The following is a 20,104-nucleotide window of genomic DNA, read 5'->3' as shown; positions in this document are numbered from 1 at the left end:
CTCAAGTTGCAGCCAACTTATGGCAACCCAGCAGGGTTTTCAAGACCAGAGTCTAAAGGAGATAGTTTTTCCATTGCTGACTACACAGAGGCTGGAAATCTTCCATACAGTTATTTTAAATTATTGTTTAATTATTTATTTAAGATCAGCCAAACTATCACAACATAGAAAGCTTTCTAATTCCTCAAAACTCAGTTCAACTTCGCTGAAAGTCCATTTTAGTGGCATCAACTGTGCTCATACAAAATTAGCATAATAAGGTTTTCACATATCCAATCTAGAAGGTTCCTATGATCCAATCTAAGATTGCTGAGTTCACAGATTATTCACAGATTTAACATGATGCACTCACCCCACCCCACCATCCCACCCAAGCTTAACAGGGACCTTGCATTCCTAACTCTCTATATGTGCTGCTAGCTTGCCTATCCCACCCCTTACAGTTGGTAATTTGTTCCACTAGCTCATTTCATCCTGCATAAGATTTGATACTCATGCTTCTCTGCTGTTGTTTAGAAGTATCTCACGCAAACTTTCATTAAACTGATTTATCTTCTAATTGATCTTGTTTTACAACAGGCTTTCTTTGGGCTTTTCCCCACTTCAAAAGTGAAAGTGGAGGGGCCCCCTGCTCCGTGTTCAGCACGCAGTTTCAAAAAGGTGTACTTCCGACCAGGATCCAAAATGACGTGCGCTGAGGGGTGGGAGGAACGGCAGAATCGGGGTGACTGCGTTGTCACTGCTGGTGTAGTGGGGAGTGCTGCAGGACCCCGGGGTATTTGCCGTGAGGAGCGCATCTAATGGTGGGTGGGGAATCAACCTTTGTAACATCCCCCCTTCTGAGTATTTAACCCAGTTTGATGGATACTTCTTCACGTCTGTGGAAGTGAGCTCTGATATACAAAAGCTCCTGCTGAAACAAATGCTATTAGTCTTTAAAGCGTAACTGGACTCCTATGTAATTTTGGTACAACACATTGACAGGGCTGCCTTTTAGAATTAACACCATGGAGGATGGTTGCTTTTTAACTAGAAGATATTATTTTGCCTAGGAAAATAATATGAGCCTCTCTTTTCCTAATGGACACTATGTACTTCAACCACTGCACAATAGGCAGAAGTTCAATTGGTGCAACGTTCCCCAGCAACACAGGGCAAAGAGCCTGTCATTTCTTCAGATACAATTTCATGATTAAGGATTCTTCATTTCATGATTTCAAGCTCTTAGGGTATTGCTGAGTGAATTCTGTAAATAGAATGCTTTGGCAATTCACACCAAAAAAATCACATCGCCAAGCATGGTGCTGAAGCACAATGTGTTTGGTGGGCTTCATTTTATATTTCTGTAATAAAATAGGCTATGGAAGGAAGGAAGGACGGAAGGAAGGACGGACGGACGGACGGACGGACGGACCTGCTAAATAGATTGTTATAATACTGTCACAATAATGAAGTGTTAATTTTTTTTAAGTCTGACAAAGCTCTCTGTGGCAGTTGGAAATGGCAGCCATATGCCAATGTGGCAAGGAAGAAACTATATTTGCAATAGCTATGAAAGCTCCACAAAGAATCATAACTGTATAGAAGCAGCCTTTGTGCAAGCTCAGTGCATTTAACAATCACATGATGGGCAAAAAATCAGAAGTTCTTGTTTCTCCAGCATAGAATGCCATGATGGGAAAGGCATCACTTGGTGCATTTCTGCCCGTCTTAAAGACAGAGTCTACATAAAGAAAATTAAGGCAGCTATTGCAAAATACTGCGCATGTTTCAGGAGCTCTGTGGTCCTGAGCATCCCCCATTTTGAAGCATATACAATTAATCGGACTTAAAAATATCAATGTACACATAGTTGGGGTGATAGTAAGGTTGCCAGCTTTTTCTTTGGCAAAGCTGCTGTATCTTTAACAGCAGCACAATGAGTAGAAATTACCTGGGTGAAGGTTTCTAATACGTGGATGAAGTGATAGCAAAAACTTCACTTAATGTCTGTTGAATTTCAGTGCAGCTGATGGAGGTATGGGAGTTCAGCACCATGTGATGCTGGTGGCTCTTAATCCCACCCTTTTAGTTGCCCTTCAGATTCAGGGAGACAAGCTGATATAAATCAATGGAGGAAGCAAACACACCAAATATAATGATGACAAAAGATTCAGTTTAGAGCCATTCTTGTCTTACATCCTTGCATTGGGAGCCAGAACAATTCAGGGGAATTTAATTGCAGGTTGCTATAAGTGGGTTAAGATCACATAAGCATCAGTATTTTTGTGGACAAAAACATTTCTGTTTCTTTTAGCATCAAAGAAGCGAAAGAGATGATCGTTACAGATGTAGAATACCATACACTCATTTTTCAATTGCACTAATGACAGCAACCTCAGCTGGGCAGGGAATGAGATCAGCAAAATAAATGGGCACTTAGTTAAAAGCACATGGGGCCTTGTTTTCTTAATGTGCTTTTATATTTTCAGTCGCCAAGCCCACTGGCCTGGTGCTGCTGCTTTTGAATGCTAGATTGGCCCTGAATAAGACAGCCCTTATCCAGGATTTGATTCTGGATGAGGGGGCCAACGTGGCTTGTATAACAGAGACCTGGGAAGTAGGGTGGTGGGGTAACCGTTGTTTACAAGGAGTCATACACATTCACCAGGCACCCCTCTTGTTTGTATGTATGTATGTATGTATGTATGTATGTATGTATGTATGTATGTATGTATGTATGTATGTATGTATGTATGTATGTATGTATGTATGTATGTATTTATTTATTCGATTTTTATACCGCCTGATCCCCGAAGGGCCAATTTGTATTTGGCCATAGAGTTTGTATTTGTATTTGGCCATAGAGTTTGTATTTGTATTTGGCCATAGAGTTTGTATTTGGTGTTCGGCCATAGAGATAAGTTGGGATTGTTGCTGGTTTACCCCACTGCCCAGGAGCCTCCCTCCCTGAGCTGGCAGAGGCAGTCTCAGAGGTGCTGATGGACTCCCCTAGAACTGTTGTTCTGGGGAACTTCAACTACCACACTGAGGATGTCTCAGATAGACCAGCTCAGAACCTCATGGCCACCATGGGGCTATCTCAATTTGTGTCTGGACCAACCCATGTAAGTGGGGCATACTCTTGATCTGGTGTTTGCAAAAGGGGGAGTGGGGGTTGATTCATTGATCGGAGGGCTGGTTACTTGCCCATTGTCATGGATGGATCATTACCTGGTGAAGTTTGGACTGCTGGCTGCTCCTTCCCTTCACAGGGGTGAGGGCCCTGTTACAATGGCCTGCCCCTGGAGAAGAATGGAGTCTGATGGATTCCTGAGAACTCTGGGGGAGTTCCCAGGCAACATGGTATGAAAGTTAAACAATGAAAGCTGCCAGGAAGAAAGTGGATTCATTTGAAATATGTTGGAGCAGAGTTTTACAGATACCATGGATTGCCAAAAATACAGATAAGTGGGTTCTAAACCAAATCAAGCTCAAACTCTTCCTAAAATCTAAAATTACTAACCTGAGGCTATTATACTGTCATATTATGAGAAGACAAGGGCCACTGGAAAAGACAATAATGCTAGGCAAAGTTCAAGGCAACAGGAAAAGAGGAAAATCCAATATAAGATGGACTGACTCTATAAAGGAAGCCATAGCCTTCAGTTTGGAAGACCTCAGCATAACTGTTAATAGGAGATTTTGGAGGGCATCAGTTCATAAGGTTGCCATGAGTTGGAAGTGATTTGACAGCACTTAACACACACACAGTGTAATATGTGCAGTGCATAAGGCATTGCTATGGGAATATTAATAGTGCTGTAAGTCATTATAGGTTCAAAAACACCCTGTCTGCACACATGGCAATCAAAGCACAATTATGGAACCAGAGCAGCAGATTCAAAGGGTATAAAAAAGCAAGGACCGTGGGGGTGGGGGTGGGGGATGACGACTCCACACTCTTCCTGCTCAGATGTATTTTCACTGTGATCGAGATCAAAATATAAACCCTTCTTTTGATTTTCAAGGACTGGAGCTACATAGAAGAGCACCTATATTTTCTATTTTATTTTTTTACTTGGACTTAATATGTTGTGTATCCATAATTCTGCCCTTTATAGTTCATTCTCATTGGCTTGTAGGGTTGCCAACAGGCCTTAATGGAAATGTCCTCTCCCTTTAACTGAGGCTTAAAGTGTGGAAACGGGCAGCTGAAGTTTTTCATAGCATGGAGATAAATAGTCAAGAACATTCAAGACAACCGATTAAGCTTCTGGCAAAGGGACAGGGCCAAGGACGTAGGAAAGGGGGGGTTCTCAGGTTCCCATTTGTAGTTTTTTTGTAGTTTTTGTATTTTTGTATTTTTTGGCCTGCACGGGGCGTAGTTTTTAGGCTAGCAGCACCAAAAATTGCAGGGATTTGTTGGGAGACTCTCCTGATTATACCACCCAGGATTGGTGAGGTTTGGTTCAGGGACTCCCAAGTTATGGACTCCCAAAGGGGGTGCCCCATTCCCCATTGTTTCCAATGGAGCTAATAGAAGATGGGGGCTACACCTTTGAGGTCCATAACTTTGGACCCTCTGAACCAAACTTCACCAAACCTGGGTGGTATCATCAGGAGAGTCTCCTAAAGATACCCTGAAAGTTTGGTGCTGCTAACTTAACAATTGCACCCCTGACAGCTGGCACCCCCCAAATTTCACCAGATTTTCCTTTTAAATCGAACCCCTTCGGCATTGATTTAAAGGGAGAATCTGAGGTCCCCAGTTTAAACATTGAAAGTAATGCTATTTCAGGATGGGGGATAATTTACCCCCAAACAGCATAACTTTCAATGTTGTTTTAACTGGGGACCCCAGATTCTCCTTTTCAGGTGGATTTAAAAGGAGAATCTGGGTGCCCTAGTTTAAACACCATTGAAAGTGATGCTGTTTGGAGGTGGATTCCAGCATCACAGTGACTGCCCATGGCGGGGGGACGCAAAACTCAGATTTTGCATCAGGCTCCATTTTCCCTAGCAACCCCTCTGCCTGGAGTGGAGGGCAGAAGGGACTGCCGGCTGCCAGCTGGGAGCCCAGCCGGTGGGGGGGAGGGGGGTAGGGGAGTCTGCTGTCCCTGGCCTCGGAGAGCTTTTATGAGCACTGAGGCTAGGGGCGGGGCTTGGGGAGGGGTGGCCACACACCCCGGGCTGGGGGGCATGGCAATACCCCAACCCCCCCCCATAAATATATATATATATACCTATGTCACTGAAGAGGGCATTTTCTACCATGCAGTTGGCAACCTTAGTTCTGCCTGTAGATTGAGGACAGTTATGTTATTCTTGAAGGCTGATCCAATGCATCTTTACCAAGAAGCGATTCTTATGGAGTGCAACGGAGCTTGCCTCCTAGCAAGAGTTCCAGATAGCAAGAGTGCACACAGTTGCAGCTTGCTTCCACATGTCATCTTTTCCAGCATTGATATAATGTGTTCCTTACAATCCAAATACTGTCAATCCCCAAATAATTTTATGTTGTCTTTTTCTTTTTTGCAACCACAAAAAAGCTTTCAATGCTGCATGAAATCTTCAGATGTGAGCTTACCAATAATGTAACCTTGCCTTCTGAAACCCTTATTTCTCCTTCATTATAACTCCGTGATAATGCTGCCAGTGGCTGTTATAACACGGCTGCTGGCCACACACGACTAAATCCCTCACACCCCATTGCCAGCGTTATGTCGGCGTTGTAATGCCATTAGAATGGAATTACAACGGCATTATAGCACCGTTATAGAGCAGTTATAGCGCCCTTAAAGCGCCGTTATAATGCCATTTTAGCGCAGTTATAATGCCATTATAACACCGTTATAATGCTGCCAATGGCTGTTATAACAAGGCTGCTGACCAAACATGAATAAATCCCTCCAACCCATTGCCAGCGTTATGTTGGCATTGTAATGCCGTTAGAATGGCATTACAACACCGTTATAGCGCCGTTATAATGCCGTTTAAGGGCTGTTATAACGCGTTATAGCACCGTTAAAATGCCGTTATAGCGCCATTATAACGCCATTATAGCGCCGTTACAATGCTGCCAATGGCTGTTATAACACGGCTGCTGACCACACATGACTAAATCCCTCCCACCCCATTGCCAGTTGTAATGCCATTAGAATGGCATAGGAACAGCATTAGAACGCCTTAAGAATGCTGTTATAACACTGTTATTGCGCCGTTATAGCGCCATTACAATGCCGTTATAGTGCTATTATAACGCCGGGATAGCGCTGTTATAACACCGTTATAACACCGTTATATTGCTGCCAATGGCTGTTGTAACACAGCTACTGACCACACACGACTAAATCCCTCCCATCCCATTTCCAGCGTTGGTGTTGTAATGCCATTAGAAGGGTATTACAACGGCGTTATAACGCTGTTATAGCGCCGTTATAACACCGTTATAACGCTGTTATAATGCTGCCAATGGCTGTTATAACACGGCTGCTGACCACACACGACTAAATCCCTCCCACCGATTCCCAGCGTTATGTCAGCGTTGTAATGCCGTTAGAATCACATTAGAATGGTGTTATAGCGCCGTTATAGCGCCGTTATAGCATCATTACAATGCTTTCAATGGCTGCTGACCACACATGACTAAATCCCTCCCACCCCATTGCCAGTGTAATGATGGCGTTGTAATGCCCTTTGAATGGAATTACAACACCGTTATACCACCGTTACAACGCCGTTATATTGCCGTTATAAGGCCGTTATAGAACGCCTTTAGGACGCTCTTATAACGCTGTTATAGCACCATCATACCGCCGTTATAGCACCATTATAACGCCGTTATAACACCGTTATAATGCTGCCAATGGCTGTTATAACAGGCTGCTGACCACACACAACTAAATCCCTCCCACCCCATTGCCTGCGTTATGATGGTGTTGTAATGCCGTTAGAATGGCATAAGAACGGAATTAGAACGCCTTTCAAACACTGTAATAACGCTGTTATAGCGCCATTATAACACCATTAAAATGCCGTTATAACGCCGTTATAGCGCCGTTACAGCGCCGTTATCATGCTGCCAATGGCTGTTATAACAGGCTGCTGACACACACGACCAAATCCCTCCCACCCCATTGCCTGCGTTATGACGGCGTTGTAATGCCGTTAGAATGGCATAAGAAAGGAATTAGAACGCCTTTAGAACACTGTTATAACGCAGTTATAGCGCCGTTATAGCACCGTTATACCGCCGTTAAAGCGCCATTAGAACCCCATTATAACGGCGTTATAACGCTGTTATAGCGCCATTATAACGCCATTATAGCGCCGTTATAACTCCGTTTTAGCACGTTATAATGCTGCCAATGGCTGTTATAACAGGCTGCTGACCACAAACGACTAAATCCCTCCCACCCCATTGCCTGCGTTATGATGGCGTTGTAATGCCGTTAGAATGGCATGAGAACGGAATTAGAACGCCTTTCGAAAACTGTTATAACGCTGTTATAGCTCCGTTAAAATGCAGTTATAACGCAGTTATAGCGCCGTTACAGCGCCGTTATAATGCCATTATAATGCTGCCAATGGCTAACAGGCTGCTGACCACACACGACTAAATCCCTCCCACCCATTGCTAGCGTTATGTCGGTGTTGTAATGCCTTTAGAATGGTATAAGAACGGAATTAGAACGCCTTTAGAACGCTGTTATAGCGCCGTTATAGCGCCGTTACAACGCCGTTACAATGCTGCCAATTACTGTTATAACACGGCTGCTGAGCACACACGTCTAAATCCCTCCCACCCCATTGCCAGCGTTATGACGGCGTTGTAATGTCGTTAGAATGGTATAAGAATGGAATTAGAACGCCTTTAGAACGCCGTTATAACGCCATTATAGCGCTGTTATAACGCCGTTATAGCGCTTTTATAACACCGTTATAACACTGTTATAACGCCTTTATAACACCGTTATAATGCTGCCAATGGCTGTTATAACAGGCTGCTGACCACACACAACTAAATTCCTCCCACCCCATTGTCTGCGTTATGAGGGCGTTGTAATGCCGTTAGAATGGCATAAGAGCAGAATTAGAACGCCTTTCGAACGCTGTTATAACGCCATTATAGCGCTGTTAAAACGCCATTATAGCGCTGTTATAATGCCGTTATAGCGCCGTTATAATGCCATTATAACATCGTTATAATGCTTCCCATGGCTGTTACAACAGACTGCTGACCACACACGACTAAATCAGGAGAGTTTCCTAAAGATACCCTGAACGTTTGGTGCTGCTAGCTTAACAATTGCACCCCTGACAGCAGGAACCCCCCAAATTTCCCCAGATTCTCCTTTTAAAGCCATCCCATTCGGCATGGATTTAAAGGGAGAATCCGAGGTCCTCAATTTAGAAGAAGAAGAGTTTGGATTTATATCCCCCCTTTCTCTCCTGTAGGAGACTCAAAGGAGCTTACAATCTCCTTGCCCTTCCCCCCTCACAACAAAACCCTGTGAGGTGGGTGGGGCTGAGAGAGCTCCGAAAAGCTGTGACTAGCCCAAGGTCACCCAGCTGGCATGTGTGGGAGTGCACAGGCTAATCTGAATTCCCCAGATAAGCCTCCACAGCTCAAGTGGCAGAGCAGGGAATCAAACCCGGTTTCTCCAGATTAGAATGTACCTGCTTTTAACCACTACGCCAAATTGAAAGTGATGCTGTTTCACAGTGGGTGATAATCTACCCCAAAACAGCATCACTTTCAATGTTGTTTAACTGGGGACCCCAGATTCTCCCTTTAAGGTGGATTTAAAAGGAGAATTTTGGCTCTCTAGTTTATACACAATTGAAAGTGATGCTGTTTGGGGGTGGATTCCAGCATCACAACGGCTGCCCGGGGAGGGGGGGAGGGACGCAAAACTCAGATTTTGCACCGGGCTCCATTTTCCCTCTATGCCTCTGCCCAGAGGGGAGGGCAGAAGGAACTGCCAGCTGCCGGCTGGGAGCCCAGCTGGTGGGGGGCAGGGGAGGGACGGGCGGGGGAGTCTGTCATCTCCAGCCTCAGAGAGCTACTTTTATAAGCGCTAGGCCAGGGGCGGGGCTTAGGGAGGCATGGCCATGCCCAAGGGGTGGGTGGGGTGTGGCCCCACCCCCAACCCCCCATAAAAAATCTATACCTACATCCCTGATCTCCCCTGCTGCTAAGGCTACAGCTTCCCCAGTCTCCAATGGATAATGGGGTATAGAACCAACCAGCACCATTTATAATTGCTCAGTTTGGGAAATAGTCACCCTGTACCATCAGAGATAGGGCTGATTCTCCCATGTATGATCTTCCTGCAAGCTTCCCTTTCTCATTTCAGTTCAGAGTAGGTTCCCTGTTTCCACACTGGCAACTCTGCTGTACAGGAATATGTGTTTCTGTTACCGCCACAGGAAAATAAACAAAATATTTTCCTGAGTCAGGTTGCCTGGCTACACTGGCTCCATGCCCAGAAGCGGAGACTTGTGTGGTTCAGAAGCCTCCATAAGGCTCACAGAGAACGTATATGTATGTTTGTGCCAATGTTATATGGTTTCCCTCTTGTTTATGCCATTCTAGGATGTAATAAAAGCCCCTCTAGTTGAATTTATGATGTGCCTGCTGTTTAGGATTTAGTTTGACTAGGTTCTCCAGTTAAGTTTAAGGTTTGGTTATTGTTAGATTTAGGAAAGCCTTGCCAATAAGTATATGTGCTTATCTCTTAAAGGTTTCCCTAACGTTTAAGTTTAGAAATGTTATTTTTGAAATTTGTGTCTGATGGCCAAAAGCAGTGGTCTGAAAGGTTTGATATTAAGGGACAAGGAAGTTGGCTCTGGAATGCAGTTTGGACCAACACCCAGCCGACTCCTTGACAAAGACAAAGACCTTCTTTGGACTTGCAAATTGAATCTGTTGCCAGCACCCAAAGGTCCCCAGCCGTTGGAAGATGTGCAGGGACCACCATTGGACAGTTTGAACTTTTCTTTGTTACAGCGATGCTAGGCGGGAGCCTCAGGGTATTACTGGAGGGTACGGCCATCTGATAGAGGAGATCGCTGGGTGCGGCAGCGAACCACCTGGAATTTTATGAATGGATCTTATCTGCTTTCCATTCAGCACCATTGCAAGATCTCGCAGGAAGACGCTTGACAGCGGGATTTGTAATCTCTTTCAGAAATTGTAAATGTATCCTGTTTTCGTGTTGTTTGTTTTGATTGGTGTTTGGTGAGGGACTTGCCCCCTCTCCTCCCCTATTCCCTGCCCCTTTGCCCCTTTTGACGTTTGGGAATAAAAGTTCTTGCACTGCGTTGCAAGGGCGATTCTCTCCTGACCGAGCTGTGACCACCACCTGCAAATAAAATGCTTTTGCTTTGAAGAACATCTGCTTCCTGCGCCTCATTACGTTGCTGAGCTGAAATCACTTATTGTTACCCAAGCAGCAGCGGTAACATTTCCACATGATAAGAAAAATGTAATAGTTTTACTAATGCATAGGGACTCAGTTATATGTACAGTTGTCTCAAAAAAGGCCGAGTACTGGTACAGCATTATTAAAAACAACAATAACTTTGTATTGTTGAAGACTTTCACAGCTGAAATCACCTGGTTGTTGTGGGTTTTCCAGGCTGTGTGGCTACACCCACCTGGAAAACCCTCAACAACAACAGCAATTTTGTTGTAGTTCTTAATGTAGGAAGATCCCTAAGGCCCCTTCCGCACATGCAAAATAATGCATTTTCAAACCACTTTCACAACTGTTTGCAAGTGGATTTTGCTATTCCGCACAGCTTCAAAGAGCACTGAAAGCAGTTTGAAAGTGCATTATTCTGCATGTGTGGAATGAGCCCTAGTCTCACTGGGAGGAGAGCTTCACTCTTCTGGAGATGACCACTAAGACAAAAGTCAGCACTGTTTAAACCCTCCTCCCCTGCTCTGAAGCAGATGAGGCTCAGTAGAACCGAGCTTTATGTCAACATCAAACTTCAGGTCTGTGGTTATTAAGAAGTCGGAAGTCAAACATCTGTTAAAGGGCCTTTTTTCCCCCTCCAGATGGTTGGCAACTGCAGAATATCCAAGGTCTAGGAGAAAAGAGCAGCTGGGCAAGTTGTTGCATCTTTCCCCAAACCCATAAAAATGGTCAACGGAAGAAAAGATAACTGTCCAACCAAAAATACTAGCTTATCTTCAGAACAGTGGGATATCCATCAACATGTTTGTGCAAAAAGAGAACTAATGCTATATATTAATCCTTTGTAATTCCCAGCAGACTACACAAACAGAACTGCTGCTGGGGCACAAGATACGCAGAAGAATAAAGCAATTCTGTCGGATGAATCAGGGCCAAAGCATCTACTTTGAGATCTATTTCATTTGTTCTTGTGTGGTCTTCTGTCTTGGTTCCTGGTGTGATAGCACTGGTGTGATAAGACACAGGTGCATAATTCAGATGGAATGATCTTATCACACAGAAAAATGGCAAGATCTCAAAACTGCACTGGACTCCAAGTACTTTATTCCTTAACAGAGCCCTGGAAACACATTTCATGTTTCAAGACTAGAGAAGCATTCAGTTGCAAATCCATTTGAATGGCCTACACCATTATCATGGCTAGGGACTATGATGGGACAACAGTACTTACCCTCCAGCTGGTAGATTTGTTGGTACAAAGCAGGTCTGTGCAAACCATCTTGTTTGAATTTGTGACACTACAAGTTAAGCAGTGATGCACTATCTAAATATCTGAAATCAGTGCAAATCACCACATTGACAGGGAATGTATTGTAAATATGTATCAGACCATTTTGTGAGATAAGGAAGAACACCAAGTGCATTGGAAAATAATGTGTTGCCCCTTTAATGGAAGTGTAATGATCTATTATTTGTCCTTCACCTTCCAACTTCCCCACATTCTCTGGTAAATGAAGGCTATTTTTCACTATGCTAGTGGACAACCCCAAGAAAGGACAATAACCAATCTCCACGAATTGGCATTTGTATGAGATGCTCCATATTTGGAATACTACTTTGGGGACTGATGCTCAACGGCTGTGGGGTAGAATTTCCAGAAATGCTAAGGCCATGAAGGGACGCTCCAGTTTCCTCTTTTCCAGACAGAACTGTGTTCCAGACCCATTTTCCCATTCGTTTTAATGGGGTTCCAAACAATTTCCTGGACAGTGTGCAATTTCTGTTGCTACCTGAAAAGCGGGGATAGCATAACGGAAGGACGGGAACCCCGAGTCGTACAAAATCTATCGTTCTTTCATGGCTGTGCGCCTGAAAACTCTACCAAATCGTTTCCTCGGAGCAGACTGGCAGTTTCCTTCCGCACAGCAATGTTGCAGCGCAAATGGGATTGCGACATTGCTCCGTACCCGCAATGCAGCATCACGGGAAAGCTTCATCGCTGAGGGGGGCTCAAAGCGGATTACGGAGACCAGAAAACTCGCCCCCAGTCTAGAGAGCAGCCTGAGTCCCCCGCCAGTTGGCGCTTTAAAGCGACGGTTCAGAGCGGTCATGAGCGAGGTCTCCACAAGGGGGCGCGGCCCTTTGCATCCCTTCTCCTCTCCATTGTCTCACTCAGTTGTATCGTCTCTCTCGCTCCCGGTCTAGTTCGCTGGGTTGTGTTGGAAAATTTGCAGCTCGATGAGTTGGTTCTGCGGTAACCTTCCTAGAGACACCCGTTCCTGACTCTGCTGCTCGGATTTTGAATGCCAGATGCAGCAGGATTAGCAGAAGCGCCATCCTGGAATTATCCCGGGAAGGGGGAGGGGGCGCGCAACACGCCTTGTGGAAGCGAGACGCGCTGGCCAAACAATATCGCCCCGAAAACTGCTGCATCAGAGCAGGAAATTGCTGTGCAAACACCAGGTAAGAATGGCAGTTTCGGCTTGGCAGGGCCGTCCTGTGGATATGCCATACTCACCAGGGATTGGAAAGCATTTGAGATCGGTGCTTTAGACCCGGGAGAAATGAGCAGATCTCTCCTTTGAAATTCTCTCGTGGAAGGAAGAGGGTGGGGTGGCAGCTGCTCTACCACTGCGGTTCCAGCCTCGGATGCAGCACGGCCGCTTGGGAGAGCAGGTTGCAGGCATGGAGGCTGCTCCCAGCCCCAGCTTGCGGAGGAATGTTCTCTGTCCCGTCTAAATCATGTCTCTTCCCGAATTGCGGCGATACCGGTTCTTTTGAAAGCTCAAGCTGGCTTTACTTTAATCTTTCCCTTGGGAATGAAGGGTGTGTGTGTGTGTGTGCGCGCGCGCGCGCGAGCGAGCGAGCTCTTTACAACATGTGCTGGGAGGTAACAGATCTCCTGGGAAACGTTTGTTTTGCATTTCACCCCTTTTCAAGGCGATAGCCTCTTGGCAAAGCAAAAACAATTAAAAAGCGGGGGGGGGGGGGAATAGGGCCATCCAAAAATAAACAAAAAAGAGGAGAGAGAATCCAGAACCTGAGACGGGGATATCAGTCTGTTTCTGCTCGTCTTCCTCAAAGTGACAGGCTTTCGAATAATATATTTGGTCAGCGCTTTGCCAAAAGGGTCTCAGTGCAATCCGAGACAAACTTAATATCCTTGGAAGGTTAACACCCTTCCCCAGTTCCAAATAAATCTTCGAGGAATGGCTGGGAATTCCCTGGACTTTTCCGAGAAAGTTTGGCCTCTGTTCTCGAAGGTAGGTCCGTATGTTTTCCTGTAGTGAAGTTTGAATTGTCTGAGAGCAAACTAAACTCTTCGTCTCCTTAAGTGTGTCTTTTGCCAGAAATGCTGGCATTGTGGGTATCGTTATTTCTTGCCTGTTTTCATTCCCCCGTCTCCCCCTCCTCTCTTTAAAGAGCTCAGCTCTTGCATTTGGGAAAACCATAAGGAGCTTATGGTTTCTCTGTGTAGTTTGGTTTATATGTAATTTATAGGGCTCTTACCATAATCCCAGTTAAAATGATGAGCAAGAGAGCAAAATCCCTAATTAAAGCACAGTCTTGTTTTTTTCTCTTATTGAGGAAGTGGGGGGCCTTGACCTACTAAGGAAACAGTAGCGCGATGCTTTTTTGGACCAAGCATGGGGTAGTTTGTTATTCATTTCCTTTACGCTATTTACCCTAACTTTGTTTCCCCCACCCACTCTCTCAGCACTGTGTATGCTTTAAAAAAGCCATTGATGAAAAAGACTTGATGAATTACTGTGCAATTAAAGGGGGGAGGTAGAGCTGCACCGTTTTGTGGTTCTAAATGCTGTTTAGCTTAGTAGAGATAAAACTGTTTGCATGGAATTGCTCAGCTGTAACTTTAGTGAAACTGAACAGAAGTTCAGTGGTGTCAGCAACTAACAACAAAATTAACTCCAGTATGAACTTTGGGAATTAGAGTTCCCTTTTTAAATATTTTAACATAGTCTTCTATGTTGTCACTTTCTACTTGCTCTGAACTTTTCTGAGTTGAAGCAGAGTATACAGATGCTTTTCCTAGACTCCTCTTCATTACAGTAGTTGTAGGCTGTGATCTGATTCCAGCTGACCAAACTCCTTCATTCCTGTTCAATTGATATCAGCTTTCAAACCAATTATTTGGCATATTTTGATAAAACTGTTGGGTGTATATATGTGTGTGTGTGTGTATATGTAAGCATAGTAGAACATTCTCAGTTGCTTTTTATAAATGAGTTTACTAACTATAAAGTTTACTAACTATAAAGGGACAGTTATATGGAGATAAAACAAGAAATCCTTTCTTTCCTGTTACACATGTACATCACTGTATGTTTGGCTACATCTTGCCACCTACCTGCTGTCTCACATGACGTCGACTACCTCATGTCTCCTCTCTGGTGTCTTCTCTGCTCAAAAAAAGAAACTTAGGCCGTCTCCGCACGGGCGGAATATGGCGGCCAGGCCGCCATTTGCACAGGGGGCGCAGCTGCAACGCAGCTGCGCCGCCCGACCGGCGTGAAGCCGGCGTTTCCAGAGTGCACTGGGAAGCGCACTTTTCCGGAAACGCCGGCTTGAAGCCGCTGCTGTGTGAACGGCAGCAGCTTCAAGGCGCCTCCCCCCCCACTCCCTCCCTGCACTTACCTTGTCCCCGGGCCTCCAGCGCGTCGCCGAGGCCTGGGGACACGCCCCCTGCCCTGCCCTGCGACGCTGGAGCAGGCGTGCAGGGGCGGGGGGGCGTGTCCTCAGGCCTCGGCGACGTGCTGGAGGCCTGGGGACATGCTGGGTCGGTCGGGTGACGGCGCTCCGTGGCGCCGTCGTCCCGGCTCTTTCTGGGACCGTTCATGCGAACAGTCCCAGCGTCGTCGGGTCGGCGTCAAGTACGCCGACCTGGCTGCTTCCGCCTCTGTGCGGAAGCGGCCAGAGTTAACTTTATAACTTCAGACTTACGTGTTCACTAACATGTAAGCAATGGCTATCTGACTGACCAATAGCTAATCAATAGACCAGGTCATAAACAGTGACTTCAGCAACTTGTTTACATACAAACAGTTAACTTTTAAATGACTTGAGTTGTGACAGACACTTGGAAAATTCCAACAAACACCTTCTCAAGTGCCAGTCACACAAAACATGCAAATACAATTTATCATGAAGATTCTCAAATTTCATCTTGGTTAGTGGTTTAGTAAGAATGCCAGCCACCATTTCCTTTGAAGGACAGTACTTGGTATCAGTTAGTCCCTTCTGCAACATGTCTCTCCAGAAGCAATGCAATGCTGATTTATTCCCTGGACCTAACAGTTTTAGGCAAACTTTACTTTAAGTATATACAAATAATCCCACCAAGTATTTTTGATATGTTGGAAAAATTAGAAGCTAGTCCATTGATTTTTCTATGATCTTTGGATAAGACCAGTAGCACAAGCATCTACCCATACATACATACACAACAGTTTTAAAAAAATATGAACTGGGGTAGATTCATCAGCGTTGAAATTTGATTGGCATTGAAATTTGATTGTCTTTAGCCCACCTAGCAAAGCTTGCATGGCAAGGCTCATATGCCTCATTATCACTCATTCTTTGGGTATGAAAAACTTCAGGGACCAAGTGTGTTGGTGAATGAGACTAATGAAGGAGGTAGATAAACAAGAGAACGTGTCACACACTAAATAGGCGGAGAACCAATTTATCCAATATGTATACTCATATATTATATTCTCCTTCTTGTAAATCCAAACATCAAGTTCATAAACAAAAATTATACATCCAGTTTTTATAGCATAAATTAATCAGTAAAAAGTTCAGTAGTCCATAAATCAAGTTCATCAAATCCATATCTTCAATATCTTTTATATTATATATAGTCCATTTCACCAATGTCTCCTAAAGAATTATCATTCTCCATAGTTAATACTTCCCAAACGACTCGCGCGTTTCAAAGTACATTTTCGCAGTAGTCTTCCTCAGGAGAAGCAATTTTTTCAAAGCAAATGTTCATTCATTCAATTTGCCATGCATAGGTCTCTTTGTCTCTCCTCAGAGCTGACTCCAAACCCAATATAGCTACAAACACTCTACTAATGAAGGAGGACCAAAAGAACTTCCTTAGACCTTGCATGGGAACACTTTGGGTTCTGGTTGTGGTGGGTTTTCTGGGCTGTGTGGCCGTGGTCTGGTGGATCTTGTTCCTAACATTTCGCCTGCATCTGTGGCTGGCATCTTCAGAGACGTATCACAGAAGGAAGTCTGTTACACACTGTTCTGGTACACCTTAGGTTCTGTCTGTGATATGAACTTCTGGAAGTGTGTGGAGTACTTCATGTGATTTAATGTATTTATTCATTACCAAGACATTAAGTATTCAGCTCAAAAGGTTTCCCTTTCATTTTTACTTCTTGCCCCACCCTCCTGACACTTAGTTCTTCATGCAGATCTATTCCACTCCAAACAATTTTCTATCCATTGAACTTCTTGAAATTTAGCATTTAAGAGATTGAGCATAGATTTGCAAAAGAAATGAGATTAAGGTATTTTTCTCAACTCTGTATGTTTATTTTATAACATTTTGCTGTAAAGAGGCATGTTATATTTACAGACACAAATTCACAAAACCAAGCATCTGTGATATTATCTTCTGTAGTCTGTTCCACAGGAAGGTGATAGTTCAGTCAGTTGAGGTGCCGTGGTTGAAAAAACTGTATGCTTCCATATAATCCTGAATGAATATGAGAATTATTATTTTTAAACACTCATTCATTTTGTCAAATTTTTTTTTTATATTATTTTGTACATTATTGAACATGGCACTTGGATGCAAGAGCAGGGGTCGGGGGGAGGAGCTGACATTAGTAGGTTCCCTCCTGGCCTTTGCCAGTACCAGTGGACTGCAGTCTTATTTAAGCCAGTGGTTTGGCTGTCATAAGTCTGATACAGCCCATTGAGGCTTGTTGGCAGCAAGGAGGATTTTTGACTTCCCTACGTCGCTGGGAAGCCTCTTTGGGAAATGTTGACGACCAGGCACCCAGCTCGTGGATGGGGCTGTCAGCTTGGCAATCATCTCTTCCCTCCCCCAACTAGAGGGCTTTTTATTTTTAACAAATCAGAAACTGTTAGGTCTCTGTAACATTATGACAATTCAGAGCAACAATGGACTAGTTCCCAGCTTTCATTTTGGAAAAAAGTCTCTAGCTAGCCCTTTCTGTTTTGGAATTATAAGGGGAAAGGTGCAACCTGCATTCCCCCTTACAACTCCACAACAAAAAAGGATATATACTGGAATAGATAGTTTTAGAAGACCTGTGGTGGAGGGGGGAGGAAATTGGACTGTGGGTGTTGATTAAAGTCAAGTCCAGAAGAAATTGTGTGGCTACTCTGCTGTCAGTGTGAATGCAGAGGCATTTGCAGGAATTATACTAAAAATCAAGAAATATTTCTGTATGGAAGCAGCTTTGGAGACACTGCCTAAGGGATGTTAGACTTGTGAAGAATTACAAGCCATCTTATTCTGTAATGAGGTAGAGGGGAGCTGAAGGTGTGCTAAAGAAAACTGTCCCTTTATTTCGCAAGTGAGAACACCATCTGCTGATGTGCTGTCATGACCTGGTCCTGCTTTGGCCTAGTCCTCTCATGTCTCCCAACTGGGATGTGGAATCCTTTCTCTTGCATTGCTTTTCCTTGCTTGATAGTTTTGCTTGCCAGGTGTAACGGACTTGCCCCACCCTGAACGGCTGGTGTGAAGCAGGCCTGCTTAAAGAGGCCTGGGTGACAGTAAAAGTAAGGCAGCAGGCCCTAATTTAAATAAAAGCAAGGTGATTGGTCGATGGAAGGTACTGTTGCCCCTGGCCAATGTAAGGGGGCGCTAAAACGCTGCTAGATAAACAGAAAGACAGAGAGCCTGTCAGACAGTTCTTTGTTGGGAGTTCTGAAGAGAACAGCTCGTGTTCAGTTGAGAGCAGAGTCTGTGGAGTGAAGTCTCTCCACTCTGTCTCTGGTGTAAAGGAATTCTGGTCCAGCTCAGACAGCTGGCAGGATTCTAGTGACTCTCCTCAAGCGAAGGAAGCTTGTGAGAGGAAGGAAGGCGCTGGCTTTTTGGTGCAGAGCGAAGCGCCGGCCAAAGGCTTGTCAGTAGACACTGACCAGACCTAGGAGTCTGTCCTGCCCCTGTGTAACACTAGTCTGTGTAACACTAGTCTAGTGTGTATTCAGTGGGTTGTGGATCAGAAATACTAGTGTCTGTGAGGAAAAGCAAAGTGTATAAAAGCATAATCGTTTCTGAAGAGACACCTGCATGTGTCTGTGTCTGTGTGTGAAACCTAAATATCTGAAGCTCTGTAACTTTTAAGTGAAAAGAACCTCTCTGAAACCATCAAGCGTTAGTACCTCTCTGAGCCAGTTTAAGAAGCCTTTCTTTTGTTTTTAAAATAAATTTAATTCGTTGTGTTCAAGTTACCCTCGTGCCAGCCTGCGTTTGTGTGTGAGAGGTTGAAGAGAACCTGTCTGAGAGATTAGAATCCCAGCCAATTTTGAGTTCCCTCCATATTTTTACATGGGACTCTGAAGGACATTCCCCTCAGACCAAGAGTGAATTTGAGGTGGGATCCTTTATTATATTTGGCAACCAGCAGCAGCTTTGGGATTCCTAGTTCCTTCTCTTTAATGGTGGCAGCAGAGTAAAAAGAAGATCCCTGAACACTAGCATGGGATAATATCTCTCCCTTGCCAGGAACATAATTGATCCCATTACACCAGGCTATTCTGCTCATTAGATAACCTGCTGGTTTTTGCACTTCAAAGTGTTGGGTTGTTTTGTGCTAGTGAAGGTTGTGCCTTTGTAACCCCTGTGTCAGAATGGGATGACCCAGAAAGGGGTGGAGTCTGAAAAGAAGCAGAATGCTGCAGAACTCATGAGGTTGGAGGAAGCAAGGCTACCAGGCTGGGACCTTGATTGATTTTATTAAGCCCTTAACACCTTGTTTAAGGTAACTGCAATGTTGTGGGGAACTAGTGGGAAGGGAGTTTATTTTTTTTTGCTATATTTTAAATGTTAGAATTTATTGTTTCAGGGTTTTTGTGTATGTAAATGGTGAGAGTTTTCTGGGAACCTTCATCATCTTGAAGCCCATTCACCAAGCCTCAGAAGTCTTCAAAACCAACCACCAGCAAAGAAGAATTGGACTTGGCAATATCAGTAGACTGTAAATAAGGACTTGAAAATGCAAACTTAACAGGACTGCAAAGTGTAAATGTTAAATGTTTTAATAGTGTTATTTGTTAAGTAAAGTAAACTGTTTTGTTTAAATTTGGTTCTTTGCAACTCCTTCCAAGTACTGCCCCACAGAACCCACAAGCTGAGGTTACACCTTCTCCTACCTGTGAGAATGGAGGGGTGCTGTTCCCCTCTGGGAACTGATACAGAGGAGTGGTGTTATATGACATGGAAGGGGGCGTGGAGAGGGGGGTATAATGGAAGCTGTTTTGGTGCCTGATTCTTAGTTCTGCCAATGGAAGTCTAAACGCCATATCCTGATGCTGTTTTCAATAAAGGAAATCGTTTGAACATGAAGTCTCATTATTGAGCAGTCCAGAGGCATGACGTGTGCCTTGAACAGAAAAATCTGTAGACACAGTATGGTTATGACTGAACTTAGACCTGTGCTTGCAAGACACTGGAGTATACT

General features: G+C 44.4%; 1 protein-coding gene across 4 annotated transcripts in view; it reads left to right on the top strand.

Annotated features, from left to right (window-relative positions):
- Positions 1-12,563: 12,563 nt before the first annotated feature.
- The window catches only part of PIK3C2B (phosphatidylinositol-4-phosphate 3-kinase catalytic subunit type 2 beta), a 127,667-nt gene continuing 120,126 nt past the window's right edge, over positions 12,564-20,104 (top strand). For all 4 annotated transcript variants that reach the window (XM_048496548.1, XM_048496551.1, XM_048496550.1 and 1 more), the window contains exon 1: positions 12,564-12,872. The gene's annotated coding sequence lies outside the window, so the exon portion shown is untranslated. The remainder of the gene's footprint in view (positions 12,873-20,104) is intronic.

This window comes from Sphaerodactylus townsendi, linkage group LG05, assembly GCF_021028975.2.
Source record: "Sphaerodactylus townsendi isolate TG3544 linkage group LG05, MPM_Stown_v2.3, whole genome shotgun sequence".
Lineage (NCBI taxonomy): Eukaryota > Metazoa > Chordata > Lepidosauria > Squamata > Sphaerodactylidae > Sphaerodactylus > Sphaerodactylus townsendi.
The sequence above is the reverse complement of the archived record's forward strand: the minus strand, read 5'-3'. Positions and strand labels throughout refer to the sequence as shown.